The following is a 17,838-nucleotide window of genomic DNA, read 5'->3' as shown; positions in this document are numbered from 1 at the left end:
AAGTACCTAGTATCCACCCAACAAAAACAAATACATGGTGTCATAATGCTACAATTCCCCATCCCTTTTTCTATCTGGGTAGATGCTGAATGACTGACGGAGTCAGTCTTCCCCACTGAGTTTGAACTGAATCTCAAAACTCTTCTTTTCCTGGCTCTGCAGGGAGTTACTGTCAATTAACTAGAGATTGACACTTGAGATGAAATTGTTCTCCATGCCTGCATGAAGATAATAATGATAAGCATGGAATCTATTGACTTCCAACAACAGTAAAATAAAACTTCAGAGAGGAATGTGTGCTAGAGGAATTAATTGCACATCCTTCCTGACTTTCCCTCTTTTACCATGTTTGTTCCACAAAGGGTGCAGGTGGGACCTGCAGCGGATCCAGCTGTCAGCTGACCCGGCATGCCTGACCACCGTGTCCTGTGAGGCCTCCTGCCCACGTCCAGCTTTTTTTCTTTCTCAAAGCTTTTCCTAAGAGAAGCTGCTATTTCTTCATTTACTCCCTTCACCCGTAAACACATGCTCTCAGCGGTGCTGAGTAAACAAATGAACAAGAAGAAATAAGAACACTCCTCAGGGTGAGACTGAGAGAAACCAAGCCCTTGGCGTGGGAGCCGGCGGGACCGGCGCTGACACGGAGAAGAGGCCCGGAACCCGAGCCTCCTGCTCTTCCTTCATGGTCCTCGGGAGAGGACACGGGGGTCAGTGGCCATCTGCTGGCCTTCTGTGAAGGTCTCCCATTATGTCAGAATTGGAGAAGGAAATGGCAACCCACTCCAGTGTTCTTGCTTGGAGAATCCCATGGACAGAGGAGCCTGGTGGGCTGCAGTCCATGGGGTCACAGAGAGACAGACACAACGGAGTGACTAATGCTTATTATGCTGAATATTTAGTCTTTATGGAGAAATCTCCCATTTTCTGAATTCTCCAGTTACAAGTGACTGATCAGAGCCATTTCTCTCTGTTATTGAAGTCCACATTAATTGGTGATAAAGAAGATGTGGTACGTGTATACAATGGAACATTACTCAGCCATAAAGAGAATGAATGATGGCATCTGCATCAAAGTGGATGGACCTAGGGATTATCATACTAAGGGAAGTAAGTCAGACAGAGAAAGGCAAATATTGTACAGTATCACTTACATGTGTAATCTAAAATATGACACAGATGAACTTAACTATGAAACAGACTCATGGACAAAGAGAGTTGTGTTTGCCAAGGTGGAAGGAGGGTGGGGGAAGGATGGATTGGGAGTTTGGGTTAGCAGATGTAAACTATTATATACAGAATGGATAAACAACAAGTTCCTACTGTATAACACAGGGATATTCCATATCTTGTGGTAAACCATTATGGAAAAGAATAGGAAAAAGAATGTACACTTGAATGAATCAGTTGGCTGTACAGTAGGAATTAATTCAACATTGTAAATCAATAAAGTAAATTAAAAAAAAAGAATATGCATTAATCAAGTCCCATAATCTATTTAAAATGGACTTCTCTAGTAGTCCAGTGGTTAAGAATCCATGCTCCCGATGCAGGGGGCCCAGGTTCGGTCCTTGGCCAGGGAACTCGATCCCATCTGACAAATACACCTGGCACAACCAAATAAATACATAAAAAATAAATGTAGCTACCACAGGGGTAATGCTTGGTAAATATCCACTGGATGAAAACACAACTAAACAAATGATCGGTGAGGAGGAGGGAAAAAGAGACTGAGACCGAATGCCCAAGGCCGGGTTACTGGTCCTCAGGCCCTGGGTGGTTCCCAGCAGCTGCTTCTCTGACCTGCACCGGTGCTGGCCTGTCTGTGGGCTGCAGTGGGAAAAAGGGTCAGGCACAGTCCTCTGGGCTCCGGCAGCAGACTGATAAAGAGTTCTGTTCTGAAAGCCTCTGATGGGTAAACACAGCAGCCACAGAGTGATAATTTTCACAGAACACAGAGCCACAGAAGGCAAGCGAGCAGCAAAACCCAGAGAGAGAGAGTCTCACAGGCCAAGAACATACCAGGCCTCCCTGAATAAAGCAAGCTGTGCGGCGGCGGCGGTCACGGTGACCCAGCTCTGACTAGTGTCTGATGCTACATCCTTGGTTGGTTTGCGTCAACCTGCAGCAGTATTTTTATTTCAAGTGTTACCAGAAAATGCAGATTTTTTTCCCCAAGTTTGCAATGACATCCCCCACCCCAATTTCAGGGCAGCCCAGCTTGAACCCAGGTCACGGGGTTACAGATACTGAAATTGGGTCGGCGGTGGGGCAGAGACATGGGCTTCTGTTGCCCGAGAAGTCGCATGGAATTGCCTGGGAGAGACCTGGTGCTCACTGCCCCCTCCCTACCCTATCCATGGATCCCTGCTCTGCACAGTCTGCTGGCTAGGCAGTCCCCACCATTCAGCCAGCAGAACAGGTGCCCTCAATAACCCATGAAGGAGACACTCGTGAGGATGCATGTAGTTCCAGGTGCTAGGAAAGAGCAATCCCCAGCGTAGCACAGGGCAGACCTCCCCTCGTCCTCAGGCCTCCCTTCCCATCCCCCACAGGCCTCCCCTCTCCCTCAGGCCTCCCCTCGTGGCGACCCAGCCAGGAAACCCCTTTGTTTGTGCTCCTGCACCATCCCCTCCAGGGGTCCCCTCCTCCAGGCACTCCCACTGCCCCACTCTGTCTCATCGCTCCTCACCTAGACATATCGAGACCCTCTGAGCCAGTCTCTGGCTTCAGACCTCCTGCCCACTGCTGGGGGGCTACCGGAATGCACTCCCCAAACACCCACCCCACGGCTTCCAGCCCTGCTGGGTGTCTCTGCAAGGCTCCCCCCTTCCCACTGAAATCCATCCTGCTCAGATGCTAAACCAGCCCCTCTCTGATCTCCCTGAGTTGCCTCATTTCTTTCCTCTGCCTGACCAGGCACCTTCGGTTCCAGGAACACAAAGTCACCTGCCTGTGAGAAGCCTCACACGCAGTGGCGCCCCCACCGCAGACCGCCCCGTCACACCTGCCGCGCCCGCCGTCGGCTCACAGGCCTTTCTCTTCCTCCCGAGGCAGGGGCCGTGCCAGTCGTCCCACGGTCCTCGGTGACGCCAGACGAGCGCCCGGCACCAGCGGCTCAGCAGCTGTTTACTGAGGGAGCAACAAAGCCCTCCACCCCACCTGCTCCTTTCAAACAGGTCCCACGCTCACCTCTGATTTGGTAGGTGAGCCGCTGAAGCTGTTCAAGAACAGGAGGAAAAACACACTTGATAAAGAGCAGTAAGCAGCAGCAGTGTCAGTCGTGACTGAGCGACTAACTCTCTGCGACCCCACGGACTGTAGCCCGCCAGGCTCCTCTGTCCATGGGATTCTCCAGGCAAGAATACTACAGTGGGCTGCCATTCCCTTCTCTGGAGGATCTTCCCGACCCAGGAATTGAATCTGGGTCTCCTGCATTGCAGGCAGATTCTTCTCTGTGTGAGCCTCCAGGGCAGTTGTAAAACAAGAGGAACCAAACTGCTTGGAAGACGGGGAACCAGACACTAAGCTTGGAAGCTTAGCTGACTGCATCACAATTCACCGCTCCCTTGGGCTCTCTTTTTCACTTCCTGTGTCTTCATTTACATTTCTATTCATATCTTACTGACGCTTGTGAAAGATTTTTTTAAAAGGTTTTTTAACGGTTCAGGGTCTTGTGTGTGCACATATGAACGTTATATAGATTTCATGAAGGCAGTTAGCAAGAAAAAGGAATTTTTTGAAATCTCTTTCTAATTGGGAATCTGCCAAGGAGACCAACCACCTATACAGTACCTGAATTTCAAAGGGGGCATTTCACAGCTCCTGCTTGGTCCACAAAGGACTGTGAAAATTACCAGTGAATTTGACATAAGGGAATTTCAAGAAAGAGAAAAAATAAAAATAAAAACAAAATACATGACAAAAAGAAATATTAATAGTTAAGACTTTCATGCTACATGGCTAAGCCCTGTTCATACATTAACTTATTCAATTCTTACAGTGCTGTGAGGTAAGTACTAATTACTTGTCCTTTACAGAGATGGGAAACCTGGGGCGTGGGGCTTCCACAACTAGCAAGAAGCATAGCTGGAACTGGAACAAAGCAAGGCTTTAGCATCTGGGACCTTAAGTATTCTGCCAAACTGCTGCTAATACAAGCACCTGTAAACCATAATGGAAAGGATTTTAAAAAAGGATTGTGTATACACACATGTGTATATATGTATAACTGAGTCATTTTGCTGTCCAGCAGTAATTAAGAACATTGTAAATCAGCTGTATGCTTATTTGCTCAGTCGTGTCTGACTCTTTGGGAGCTAGAAGACTATAGCTTACCAGGCTCCTCTGTCCATGGGGATTCTCCAGGCAAGAGTACTGGAGTGGGTTGTTATGCCCTCCTCCAGGGGATCTTCCCAACCCAGGGATTGAACGCAGGTCTCCCGCATCGCAGGCAGATTTTTACCATCTGAGCCACCAGGGAAACCCCAAATCAGCTATATTTCAATAAAACTAATAAAAAAATAAGTTATTGTGTATGGGATGGAAGAAACAGCAAGGTCCTCCTGTATGGCACAGAGAACTATGTTCAAGATCCTATGACAGGACCTTCCCTGGAGGCTCAGTGGCAAGGAATCTGCCTGCCAATGCAGGAGACACAGGTTCCATCCCTGGTCTGGGAAGATCCCACATGCCGTGGCGCAACTAAGCCTGTGGGCCACAACTACTGAGCCTGTGTTCTAGAGCTAGGGAGCCACAACTACTGAAGTCCGTGCGCCCTAAAGCCCGTCCTCTGCAACAAGAGAAGCTACCACAATGAGAGACCTGCACACCACAGCTAGAGTGTAGCTGCAGCTAGAGAAAAGTCTGAGCAGCAGCAAAGACACAGAACAGCCAAAAATAAATAAATAAAATCATAAAAAAATACAGTAAGGTCTCAGACTTCTGCAAACAGTTTTTTTAAAAAGATCCTATGATAAACCACACTGGAAAAGAGTATGTCAAAAAGAAATAACAAGCCTCTGGAGAGGGATGAGTATCATTAAACAAGCCACTGGTTTCTTCCAGGTTCCCACAGTGCTGAGTAACACAGCCCTGGTCCTTGTCCTCGGGAAGGGAGAGCGTGACACATCCACGCTTGCATGCATAAAGCAAGTGGGAACCACAGGCAGAGACGTGTGTGAGAGAGCCTGACAGTGAGGATGGACGGGGCTCCAAGCGCGAGCTTCACCTTTGAGGCACTCGTCAGGGAAAGCTCACAGGCCAGTGACATCAGCTGAAGTAACAAATGTGGGGATGGAGACACGAGAGCTGAGGCAGTCAGAAATGCTCCAAATAAGAGAAGAGGCTTAAATCCAGGTAGAAGAAAAAAAAACGGAAAGAAGAATTAAGAGCAGCACAGGATGCATGATGCAGAAGAAAAGAATTTTGGTTTTAATCCACAGAAATCGATTGTAACATCAAAGAGCCATATGTCAGAAATTTGCAACACATGAATTCAGTTAGTCACTTAGACTCTAGCTCATCCCATGAAGAAGGCTGCAGGACACCCTATAGTTTAAGGATTAGAGGAAACTCTGGTCTGTCACTCAACAGGGCTTAGTTGCCAATCACTCAGGGAGATTCAGCAACAACCACAAGCAGGGAAGATTACAAGGTAGGCATTGTGGCTGCTTCTGGAGTTGGGTTGTGCTTCACATCCCCAGTCTTAGTCCCTGGCAGATGAACGTGGTATCTGACTGAATGGCAGAAAAGATTCCTGAGCTCAACCTAGTTCACTCACAACTCAGTGTCTGTTGAATGAATGAACAAACAAGTACTGAACAGACAGCATTTTATATTTACCATGCAAAATACCCACATCAACATTACCTTTAAAAATACCTGCTCAACTAATTGGGTTCCAGGAAGGTTTCACTACTGGTCAAAAGGCTTATTCATTTCCCCCCCAAGATGGCTCAAGCAGTGCTTAGGTGTTTTTAGGTTCATTCAAAACAATTTTGTTTGTATTGTGACAGCTGTCATATCAATGTGCATTTTTAAAAAACTTATCTAAATTGGTGAATTTTTGTGTAGACATTTTAATATCGAGGATAACATCTTTGGCATATTATGCTTTGTTGTTTCACAAAACGTGAAAGTGCAATTGAAATGCAAAAAAAGATTTATTTAGTGTATGGAAAAGATACTGTGACTGATTGAACGTGTCAAAAGTGGTTTGTGAAGTTCTGAGCTGGAGATTTCTCACTGGACAATGTTCCGTGGTCAGGTAGACCAGTTGAAGTTGATAGCAAGTAAATTGAGACATTGAGAACAATCACCATTATACCACGTGGGAGATAGCCAACGTATTCAAAATATCCAAATCAATCATTGAAAATCATTTGTACCAGCTTGCTTATGTTAATTGCTTTGATGTTCGCGTTCCATATAAGTGAAAAAATTTCCTTGATCATATTTCCACATGCCATTCTCTACTGAAATGTAAGATGTTCCATTTTAAAAACAAATTGTGATGTGCAATGAAAAGTGCTTAGTGCACAATAACGTGGAAGGGAAGAGATTGTGGGGCAATTGAAATGAACTGCCACCAACCACACCAAAGGTCAATCTTCTTTTAAAGGAGGTGATATTGTGTATATGGCGGGACTGGAAGAGTCTTCTATTAGGAGAAAACCTTCCAGAAAACCAAATGATTAATTCCAACTAGTACTGCTCCCAATTAGACCAACTGAAGGTGCACTCGATGAAAAGTACCCAGAATTAGTCAACACAAAACACATAATCTTCCATCAGGATAATGCAAGACTGAATGCTTCTTTGATGACCAAGCAAAAAACTGTTATAGCTTGGCTGCAAAGTTCTGATTCCTTCACTGTATCCACCAGACATTGCATTTACAGATTTCCATTTATTTTGGTCTTTACAAAACTCTCTTAGTGGAAAAATTTCAATTTTCTGGAAGACTGTAAAAGGTACCTAGAACAATTCTCTGCTCAGAAAGATAAAACGTTTTGGGAAGACGGAATTATGAAGTTGCCTGAAAAATGGCAGAAGGTAGTAGAACAAAATGATGACTACACTGTTCAATAGAGTTCTTTGTGAAAATGAAAAACGTCTTTTATTTTGATTTAAAAACCAAACAAACTCTTTGGCTAACCCAGCACATCTCTGAGGAGCTAGGAGGCTCCAGCTAATTTTTGGATTCTATATAGAGCCAACTTGAGAAGGAAATGGCAACTCACTCCAGTATTCTTGCCTGGAGAATCTCAATGGACAGAGGAGCCTGGCAGGCTACAGTCCATGGCGTTGCAAGAGTCGGACATGACTTAGTGACTAAACCATAAAGCCAACTGTTCAGGTGAAGGAAAAGAAGTGTCAAGAGGATTTGCAAGTTCTGGTTATATAGCTGAAGAACAGACAGGGAGGGAGTTTACACAGCACCCAGAGGTTTCTGTGAGTGATGCAGGGAAAGCTGCCAATCTGCTGTGGGACTTGTCGGGCTCTCCTCCCGTTTTCAGTTAAGGAAGCACATCTGCTAGGACAAGATGAGCTCAGAAGCTGCTGCTGCTTACATTCCTCCCTGCCTGAGGCTGGTCTTGCCCAGACCAGCCCTGACGCGGAACTCAGACTGGAACAGAGGAAGCAGGGGTTGGGGACAACAGCCACAGGATGGGGGTGGGGCTGTTCACACATAGCACTGAGACCCCAGGATCCACAATCCACAGACATGCACACCTCTCAAGGTCTGACCTCCAGGAATAACCACCAGCTTTCTATGCTTAAACAAAACAAAACAACAAAACACTGCCATCAGACATCTCTCTCAAGCTTTCCAAACCAGCACTACTAATCTGTCTCCCCAGAACATGCTGCTTTTTTATTGAAGATAAAGTAATTCAGTTTCCTTGATATGAGAAACTCTGTAAGCACTTGGATATAAGGTGACTTCTCTTTGCTTAGGGATTGCTTTTCTGGGAGGAGGGGAGACACACCCACTGTCGATCTGGACACATGTGGTACCTGAGCATCATCTTCTGCAGACGGGATCTGCAGTTGGAGAAGCCTTGTGCACAGGCGTTAGAATTCCAGTCATTTTTGCTTTGCTTTGCTTCTCCCTGCTCACCCCCCTTCATAGGTCTTAAGCAGCCTCTCTGTGGTTAAGAAAGGGTCAGATGGGCACGATCCCCTCACTGAACAATAAGTTTCACTCTGGCAGGTCTTGTTTACTGTCCAAAGTACTCAGCACAGAGTCTGGCACAGGCTTGGTTGTTTAGTCGCCAAGTTATGTCCGACTCTTGTGACCCCATGTACTGTAGCCTGCCAGGCTCCTCTGTCCATGGAATTCTCCAGGCCAGAATACTGGAGTGGGTACCCTTCCCTTCTCCAGGGGATCTTCCCAACCCAGGGATAGAACCCAGGTCTGCATTGCAGGTGGATTCTTTACCATCTGAGCCACCAGGGAAGCCCCTAGTGAGTATCTGTTAACTGAAAAAGTAAACCTCACAGAAAAGAGGCTTGAAACTGGGCTCATCACCCTCCCGTTTTGGCCATCATTTTCTATTACAAAAGGATAACCCTCCATCTAAAATCCTGGGAACCTCTTTGTCTGGAAGCAGTAGCCACCTCGAGGTACCTGGGGGAAGACCCAAACCATCCCTCCATAAGAAAATAGCTTCTATGAAAGGAACTGTGGAGGAGAAACAAGAGTTGTCAGGCCAACTTAGACCCGTGAGTACTATTAAGTCCTGGGACCAATTGAGCTGTGTTGGCAGATTAGAAGCATGACATACAGCTGGGCAGGGCCTGAGGCACTGGGAAACACGGGCAGGTCACCCCTCCAAATCCCTTGTTTCATAGATGAGGAATCCGCTGCCCAAACTCACACAGCTAGGAGCTGGAAAAGCCAAGAAGTAAAACCTGGGTATCCTGAGGTCCTTCCAGATCTCTTTCTACTGCTTCTGTCTGCCACAACCCCATGGGCACAAGCATGCCCACTAAGTCAGGAAAAGCCTGGAAGAGGAGGCTTCAGCTGTCAGGGGGTAATCTCACCACACCTCTGCACTCTTGAGATGCAGTGTCAAACACCGCAGACTCGCCCCGTGTCCCGGGCTTGAACCCTCTTAGTCATCTTTTGATTATAAGCTCCTTCTGAGCCACCTCTGCCAACAGAAGGTGAGCACGGTCAGCACTTACTGACCCCTGATGGTAGCTGGCACCGTGCAAAGAACTTTACACACATTATCATCTCCTTTAAAATTCTTTTAAAAAATATTTATTTACTTGGCTGTGCCGAATCTTTGTTGTAGCATGCAGGATCTTTAGTTGTGGCATGTGGGATCTAGTTCCCTGACCAAGGATCAAACCCGGGTCTGCTGCACTGGGAGAGTGGAGGTTTAGCCACTGCACCACCAGGGAAGTCCCCGTCATCTCCTTTAAACCTGCAACAACCTGTGGGGAGACGACCACGACCACACCCGCCTTACACCTGTGCAAAGAAGGCCTCCAGGAGATTCAAGAACCTGCTCACACTCCATAGATTTTAAGTGGCAGGGAGGGGACCTGATCTCAGATAGTTACCCTGAATTCACCCTCCTAGCCCTGTGCCATGCTGCCTGCCTACTGAAAATGGCCCTGGTGGATTCAGCCTTTCTTTCCCCATCACCATAGTTCTGACCTGGAGTGCCCCTAAAACCGAGTTTCCTTCCAAGTTAATGATAAATCTCTCTATTGAAAACTTTATTCCCTTCCTGTCCCCTCCGACCTCAACCACGGGCTAACAGAACAGTAATCAACCAGAATTGGAGGAACCGCTGTTGTAGATTTCATCATTAACATACAATTTCAGGTTGTTCTTCTACTAGGCCCCCAAGTCACAGACTACCTGGCCTGGGAATCCTAAACCAGAGACTTACTGGCTCCCGAAACTGTGACTAACAAACGTCACAAAATGATGATTAATTCCAGTTTCTTTGTTCTTTCCCTTTAAAAACACCCTCAACTCAAAGCCCAAATGGGAGTGGATCTGAGGCTCCCTCTTACTTCCTTGCTCAGTGCCCTGCAATAAACACTTATTTGCCGCCAATGTCTGCTGCTAAGACTTCAGCTTTCTGCACTGCAGGCACACGAGCTCTTTGCCCAGTTACAGTCTGTGCTCATCACCTCTCCACTAGACTATGCTGTCCAGCCCCTTCTCCCTTCCTCTTTTCTGGTATCTTTGCCCTCCCATCCATTTCTATTCATTCTTCCAAAACTGTGAATTCCCTCTGTGGCTGAGAAGTGTTTTCTCATATCAGCTAATTGTCCAGGTCTCTGAAGTTACTAACTGGGTGTCCAACAATTCAATTCCATGCTGACTCTATCTACCTGGGGCTTCCTAGGTGGTGTTAGTGGTAAAGAAACCACCTGCCAATGCAGGAGACTCAAGAGACACGGGTTTGATCCCTGGGTTGGGAAGATCCCCTCCAGTAAAACCCAGTCCAGTGTTCTTGCCTGGAGAATCCCATGGACAGAGGAGCCCAGAAGGCTACAGTAATGGGGTTGCAAAGAGTAGGACATGACTGAAGCGACTTAGCACACACACACTGTCCACCAGGAGTGAACATCAGATCACAGATCCCGGGTTCAGAGCCACATCTGCCACCACTTCAGATGCCAGTTGCAAGTCTTGGGTCACTTGTAATACATCGGCTGTAAATCAGGGATTCCCATAAGACCCTACACAGTTTTGATAATTTGCTAGGAAGATTTACAGAACTCAGGAAAGTACTTTGCTTTTATGGTTACTGGTGTACTATAAAGGCTGCAACTCAGGAAGAGCCAAATGGAAGACATGCATGGGGCAAGGTGTGCAAGCAGAAGGGTACACAGGGCTTCCCTGCTCTCTCTGGGCACACCACCTTGCCACCACTTCAGTGTGTTCACCATTTAGGACTTTTTATGACGGTTTCATCACATTGACATAATTGATCAAACCCCTGACTGCTGGTGATTAACTCAGTCTCTGGGTCCCTGCCTCTCCCCAGAGGTTAATAGTCCCTACTCTCTAATTCTGGAGTCTTTCTGGCCACCAGCTCTCATTCTGAAGCTGCCTAGGAGTCTCCAGCCATCAATCATCTCACTGACATATAGAAGACACTGATCACGTATCCCCAAGAGTTTGGGGAGCTATGTGCCAGGAATTGTAGACAAAGACAGAATATTTATTTTTTATTAACCACAATTCCTCCACTCAGACACCTCCAGTGGCTCCCCATGACAACAGAGCAGAGCCCACACTTTTCAGGGTGGCCTGTAAGTTGCATGCGATCCCATCTCTCCTGATTCCTGGCACCTTGCTCTGGTCCAGGCTGGTCCATCTTACAGATTCCTGCCTCTGCACCTTTGCCGCATTCTCCTGTCCCTCCACTGAATTGAAATGGAATCAAAATATTTCTCAGGATGCCATTGGTTTAGAGATGTGAGGACCCTCAGACTTTACAGATGAGGAATTGATGGCTCAAAGAGTTGAATGGCATACTCCCAGTTATAGATTCACCGTCTCTCAAAGGCAGGGAGAACAGTACTCATGTCTGAATTCCAGTGATGAGTGCTTGGGATGACAAGCTTCAGATTACCAAAATCTTATGTAACATTTCAAGAGCACAAACCATAAGACAAAAAAACAAAAATTAATTTCATTATACCAAGACACTAAAAAATGGAGTATTTTCTGCCATATCAGTAAACAGGGATGTCACAGTCATCAGAGATGGCAGCCCTCAATGTGGGCCCTAAGGGAATTCGAGGAGATGAATACCTGCTATCTAGCAGCCATCAGATTGCAGCCATTCCCTAGGGTGAGCCCTGAGGAAGATCAGGATATGAAAACACAGGATACTGGCCCCAGATATCAGAAGTACACATCAAAGGAATGATTTCAGTGAGCCAGACTCTTGCAACTTCCCATACATAGAAAAGCACTACAATCCTTGACTTGGGATATCTAGTTTTCTTTAACTCATATAACTCTTTTGATGTTCAGACTATCTACCCTCTGTTGCAAAACCAGGCTCCTCCCCTTGCCTCCTTGAGGCAGTTCTCTCAGGGTCACTTGAGATGCTCTCTCCCAGGTCTGGGCCTAATGTCCTAAAAATCCCACCCAATAAAACAAGTTGACAATGCTACAGACAAAATTAATAGATCTAAAAATGGTAAAGAATCCACCTGCAACGCAGGAGAACTAGGTTCAGTCCCTGGGTTGGGAAGATCCCCTGGAGGAGGAAACATCAATGTCTAAAACTGACTGCAGGGACTTCCTGTGAGGTCCTGTGTGCTTCCATTGCACAGGCCACAGGTTCAATCCCTGGTCGGGGAACTAAGATCCCACATGCTGCATGGCAAGGCCAAAAAAAAAAATTAGAAAAAATAAAATTGACTATGGATCAATACTTAGAACTCTTGAAAAGTAAGAAAACTAGAGCAAACCTAATTTATAAAGAAAGAGCAAAGCATGTGAACATGCAGTTAGGGCAGAGGAAACCCATAAAGTTAACAAACGTATTAATTTTACTAATAATTAGAAAAACACGGAGAGGTGTTGAGCAGTCTCTGGGAGATCCCTCGTTTTCCTAGGCCCCCGGCTCGGGGTGCTTTCCTTCCCCATGGCGGGACACCTCGCTTCTGACTTCGCCTTCTAGCCCCCGCCGGGCAGTGGAGGCGATGGGCCGGGAGGGTCAGAGCCGGGCTGGGTTGATCCTCGGACCTAGATGAGCTTCCAAGGGCCTCCCGGTGGGTTGGGGATCGGGCCGGGGGTTGTGCCCAGCACCGAGGTGTGGGGGCTTCCTCCGTGCCCCCCGCCCTATGACTTGTGCGCCGCAGGTTGGAGTGGGGCCGGTGCCCCCAAGTGGCCTGGAGACCCCTCAACCCGAGGGCGAGGCGGAGGCGGGGTGGAGAGCAACTCTGAGGGGGCCTCCCCGGACCCCTGCGCCGCCCCCGCAGGCGCAGCGAAGCTGGAAGAGGAGAAGATGGAGCTGAACCCTGAGGAGTCCCAGAACATCAAAGCTCTTCAGAAAGACCTTGAACAATTTGCCAAGCTCCTAAAGCAGAAGAGGATCACCCTAGGATATACCCAGGCCGATGTGGGGCTCACCCTGGTGGTTCTCTTTGGAAAGGGGTTCAGCCAAACGACTATCTGCCGTTTTGAGGCTTTGCAGCTCAGTTTCAAGAACATGTGTAAGCTGCGGCCCCTGCTGCAGAAGTGGGTGTAGGAAGCTGACAACAACGAGAATCTGCAGGAGATATGCAAGGCAGAGACCCTTGTGCAGGCCCGGAAGAGAAAGCGGACGAGTGTCGAGAACTGAGTGAGAGGCAACCTGGAGAGCATGTTCCTGCAGTGCCCGAAGCCCGCCCTGCAGCAAATTAGCCACATCGCCCAGCAGCTCTGGCTGGAGAAGGACGTGGTCTGAGTGTGGTTCTGCAACCGTCGCCAGAAGGGCAAACGATCAAGCAGTGACTACTCCCAACGAGAGGATTTTGAGGCTGCTGGGTCTCCTTTCGCAGGGGGACCCGTATCCTTTCCTCTGGCGCCAGGGCCCCATTTTGGTACCCCAGGCTACGGGGGCCCTCACTTCACTACGCTGTACTCTTCAGTCCCATTCCCTGAGGGTGAGGCCTTTCCCTTGGTGTCTGTCACCGCTCTGGGCTCTCCTATGCATTCAAACTGAGGTGCCTGCTCACCCCAGGAATGGGGGGCAGAGGAAGGGGAGAGCTAGGGAGAGAACCCTGGAGTTTGTGCCAGGACTTTGGGATTAAGTTTTTCATTCACTAAGAAAGGAATTGGAAACACAATGGGTGTGGGGGCAGGGAGTTTGGGGAAACTGGTTGGAGGGAAGGTGAAGTTCAATGATGCTCTTGACTTTAATCCCCACATCACTCATCACTTTGTTCTTAAATAAAGAAGCCTGGGACCTTAAAAAAAAAAAAAAAAGAAAGAAAAGAAAAACACAAGCTCAGATAGTGAGATGTCATTTTACACCTCTTGGAAAGCTGGAGAATGATGCAAAGTAGGGGTAAGGATGTGTGTGTGGGGGGGTCATATCTGCCTGGGAGCGGGTGGGGTGAATAGAAAGCCCCAGGAAAGTCATCTGGTGGTCAGTTCTTGAGTAACTGTACACATCCTTGTGCCCAGCAATCCTGCCCATGGCTATGGATCCTAAACAAAGTCTCACAGGTAGGACCTGCAGGAGGCTATTTGGGGCAGCACATTTGTGGAACTGCAGCATGATGTGTACCATGTCCAAACCCATCAAAGGGGAGCAACAGCTAAAATGGGGGGAGGTCTTTGTGGAGCATGAGGCACAGTGCGTGTACATGCTAGACACCGAGAGACACCGACAAACCCTCAGCAGGACCAGCTCAGGACAGAAGAAACAATGAGCTGAGTAACAGAATGAGTTGCATAACTTAAAAGTATAAGCAACTGAAACTATAACAAAGGTTCTACAAGCGCACATAGAAATCAAACACAAACATCAATACGTGAGGAAGGCTGCCTACATGGGAAATGGAAGGCGAGGCATGTAGACAAAAGGGGATCTATTGGGCTTGGGTGAGGTAAAGTCAGGGGCCACGGCCCCACTCAGGCTGCTGGCTCTGGCATCAGGGAGTAATCTGTTCAGGTTGAGGCTGCTGGCTGTCAGACAGAAAGTGGGCTCAGTGACCAGGGCCTTAAAATAGGGCCCAAAGGAGGCTGCCCTTCCCCACAGCCCACCTTGGTGGTAAGAATCCCATCCCTGGAGATGAATCCCTTTGCTTCTGTGCTTTTGGGGGTTCACATAAGTCTGCTCAATGAGTAAACATGAAGAATAGCCCAAACCCCAAAAAAGAAAAAATCCAACCTCAAGTGAGTCTTGCAAATATAAACCGCTTCCGTGATGGAAAATGTTACATGATTAGCATTTAAAAATAATTTTTTCTATAAAAACAAAAAATGTAAAAAAAAAAAGAATAGTTCAGAAATGGGACATAGAAAAGTTGGTGGAGTGGGCGGAGGAGGGTGGTAGGCTGTGCCGGGCAGTCAGAATCAGATACACGGAGAGCTTAAAACCCCAACATCCCTTACTCACACCTTTCGCGTTTTTTTGGCAGGACACATGGAACTAACCTTTACTGAGTATTTACTCTGAGCCAGCAGGGCGCTAGGGAGTTTTACATTTGCCATCTCATGGATCACTTGCAAAAGTCTTACACAGAGAGGCGGGGTGGTGGTTGATCCCGCCAGTCTTGCAGTTGGGAACAGGAAGCTCAGAGAAAGCAACCCGCCCAGCTCACATGGTGAGTACATCAGAGCTGTCTTCTGTGCCTCCACCAACACAGCGACACTAACTAGCAGCTTGTGACATCCTCACTCTAGAGTCTTCTGCTTGGCAGCTGGGTCCAGAGGTCTCTAAGCTTGTCTTTGGCTCCAGCACTATCAGAATCCCCCAGCACTGCTGGTGGAATGTAAATTGGTACAGCCACTGTGGAAAACAGTATGGAGATTCCTTAACAAATTAAGAATAAAACTACTATATGATCTAGCAATCCCACTACTGGTCATATGCCCTGAGAAAACCACAATTCTGAAAGACACAGGTACCCCAATGTTCATCACAGCACTGTTTACAATAGCCAGGACATGGAAGCAATCGATGTCCATCAACAGATGAATGGCTAAAGAAGTTGTGGTATATATATACGATGGAATATTACTCAACCATAAAAAAGAAAGAAATTGAGTCAGTTATAGTGAGGTGGATGAACCCAGAGCCTGTTATACAGAGTGCAGTCAGTCAGAAAGAAAAAAGCAAACACTGTATACTAATGCATATATATGGAATCTACAAAAACAGTACAGATGAACCTATTTACGGAGAAGGATGGAGACACAGGCATAGAGAATGGTCTGGTGAACACAGCGGAGGAAGGAGAGAGTAGGACAAATTGAGCAGTAGCATTGACATTATACACTACCATGTGTAAAATGGATAACTAGTGGAAGCTGCTATGTAACACAGGGAGACCAGCCTGGTGTTCTGTGATGACCTGGGGGGTGGAATGGGTCGGGGGAGGGAGGCTCAAGGGGGAGGGGATATATATGTGTGTGTATATATATATATATATATGTATACACACACAGTTATGACTGGTTCAAGTTGATATAGAGCAGAGATCACCAAAACACTCTAAAGCAACTAGCTACCAAGAAGAAAAAAAAAAAAGAACCCCTCCCGCTGTTCTCACAGGGGCTCGCAGGTCCAGAGGTTGAGGGAACTCCTGGGGTTAAGTTAAATTCTAGTCACTTCGTGTTTGCCCTCCAAACGCATGCATCCTTAGATGTGGCTCCTCTAACCAGGTCCAGTTTCTAGAGAACTGAGGATATCCTTTCACGACTGTTTTCCACCCTGATCTACATCTCCAGCTTCCTGAGAGTCAAGAGGTGGCAGCAGGTCGGTGGGCTGGGGTTGGATTTTAACAGCAGAACAGCAATAAATTCCCTGAAAGGTGTGTAAGCAGAATGACTGAAAAGCCACTGGAAAACCAAACACAGCGACTGTGGCGGAGCTTTACCCCTGACTAAAGCATCACAAGAACCAAGATTTTACGCAGGTCAAATCATGTTTGTCAGACCTGCAGGGAGTGAATCTGATGAGATGCTATCTGGCCACCAGCCTTACCTTTGGCCTTCCTCCCCTTTCACGACCTGCCAACGTTACACAAGTTGCCTAGTTTTCCTCAGGCCCTGGTCCAATTGTTTTGAGTGAAATTTAAAAGAAAGTAAACCCATCCACAATGAGTATTCTAAACATTTCTGGCGGTGATGGGCTGTAACTTGCAGCAGATTGCTTCAGCTTCACCCAGCATCTCATCATAAACACTTGATTAACACTGTGACCTTGATTCATCTGAAAGAGGAAAACAGTATCACTTGGGAAAACTGGGAATTATCCACTTTTTTTTTCCACTGAAAGGAGTCTATGCAACTGTGGAAAAAAGAGCGTCACAAAAAGAAAGGTTTAGAAAGTTGTGGTTTGTAGATGAAATCAAAACAAACTCACGTAAGGTTTATTCTTTCTAGGAGGAAATGGTAACTGCGGGCTAGTAACAATTCAATTTTATAAATATTTATTCTGTCATTACCTAGGACAAAGCATCAGGCAGGTCTAGCTGCTGAGGTAAGAACACTAAGAGGCCACACATAGAATTCTTGAGACCCTGAGTCTTTGGCACAGTCCAGACGCTGGCAAGTCCCCCAGATAAACGCTGGGGCTCAGATAAACACAAAGGCTATGGGGCTCAAAGCCTTTGAATTGCAGCGGCTCTGAGTGTTCCTGATAACCTTAAAACCAACGATCAGATAGAGAGGACCTCTTTGTCCTTTCATCTCCCTACAATGCGCTTTCCTGGAAAAAAAAAAAAGTCTACCCTCCTATATCTTTCCTGTCCTCCTCTCTCCAAGTTTCCAGGGGGAGAAATACAGCACTGTGCTTTTTCGACCTCTGTGTTCCTCTGATACAAAGTATACCGTTAGCCTGCTATATCCCAGGCAGGACCACACATCTCCCCGCCTTCCCATATCCACATACCACATCTCCCTGGACCCTGTGCTCTGTTCCTCGTGTAAAACTCCTAGGATTTCTTCCCCCAGTTTCACCACACAGAATCCCTTCACTCTAGTATTTTACACAGGGCTAAACTCGGGCATTGGTTTGACTTACAAAAGTCATACCTATTTATTACTGTGGCACTCCTCTCTGCTCCTTTTCTAGAATTCAGACCAACAAATAAGGCATCACCTTTAACAGAGCACTGGGGAACTGGCAC

The 17,838-nt window shown here is 47.0% G+C and overlaps 1 protein-coding gene and 1 pseudogene across 2 annotated transcripts in view; one reads left to right on the top strand and one right to left on the bottom strand.

Moving 5' to 3' along the window:
• NT5E (5'-nucleotidase ecto) overlaps positions 1–17,838 on the bottom strand; it is a 60,753-nt gene that overhangs the window by 41,390 nt on the left and 1,525 nt on the right. The gene's annotated exons all lie outside the window — the stretch shown is intronic.
• On the top strand, positions 12,639–13,700 carry LOC122422590 (annotated as a pseudogene).

Source organism: Cervus canadensis, chromosome 20 (genome assembly GCF_019320065.1).
Source record: "Cervus canadensis isolate Bull #8, Minnesota chromosome 20, ASM1932006v1, whole genome shotgun sequence".
NCBI classification, from domain to species: domain Eukaryota; kingdom Metazoa; phylum Chordata; class Mammalia; order Artiodactyla; family Cervidae; genus Cervus; species Cervus canadensis.
The sequence above is the reverse complement of the archived record's forward strand: the minus strand, read 5'-3'. Positions and strand labels throughout refer to the sequence as shown.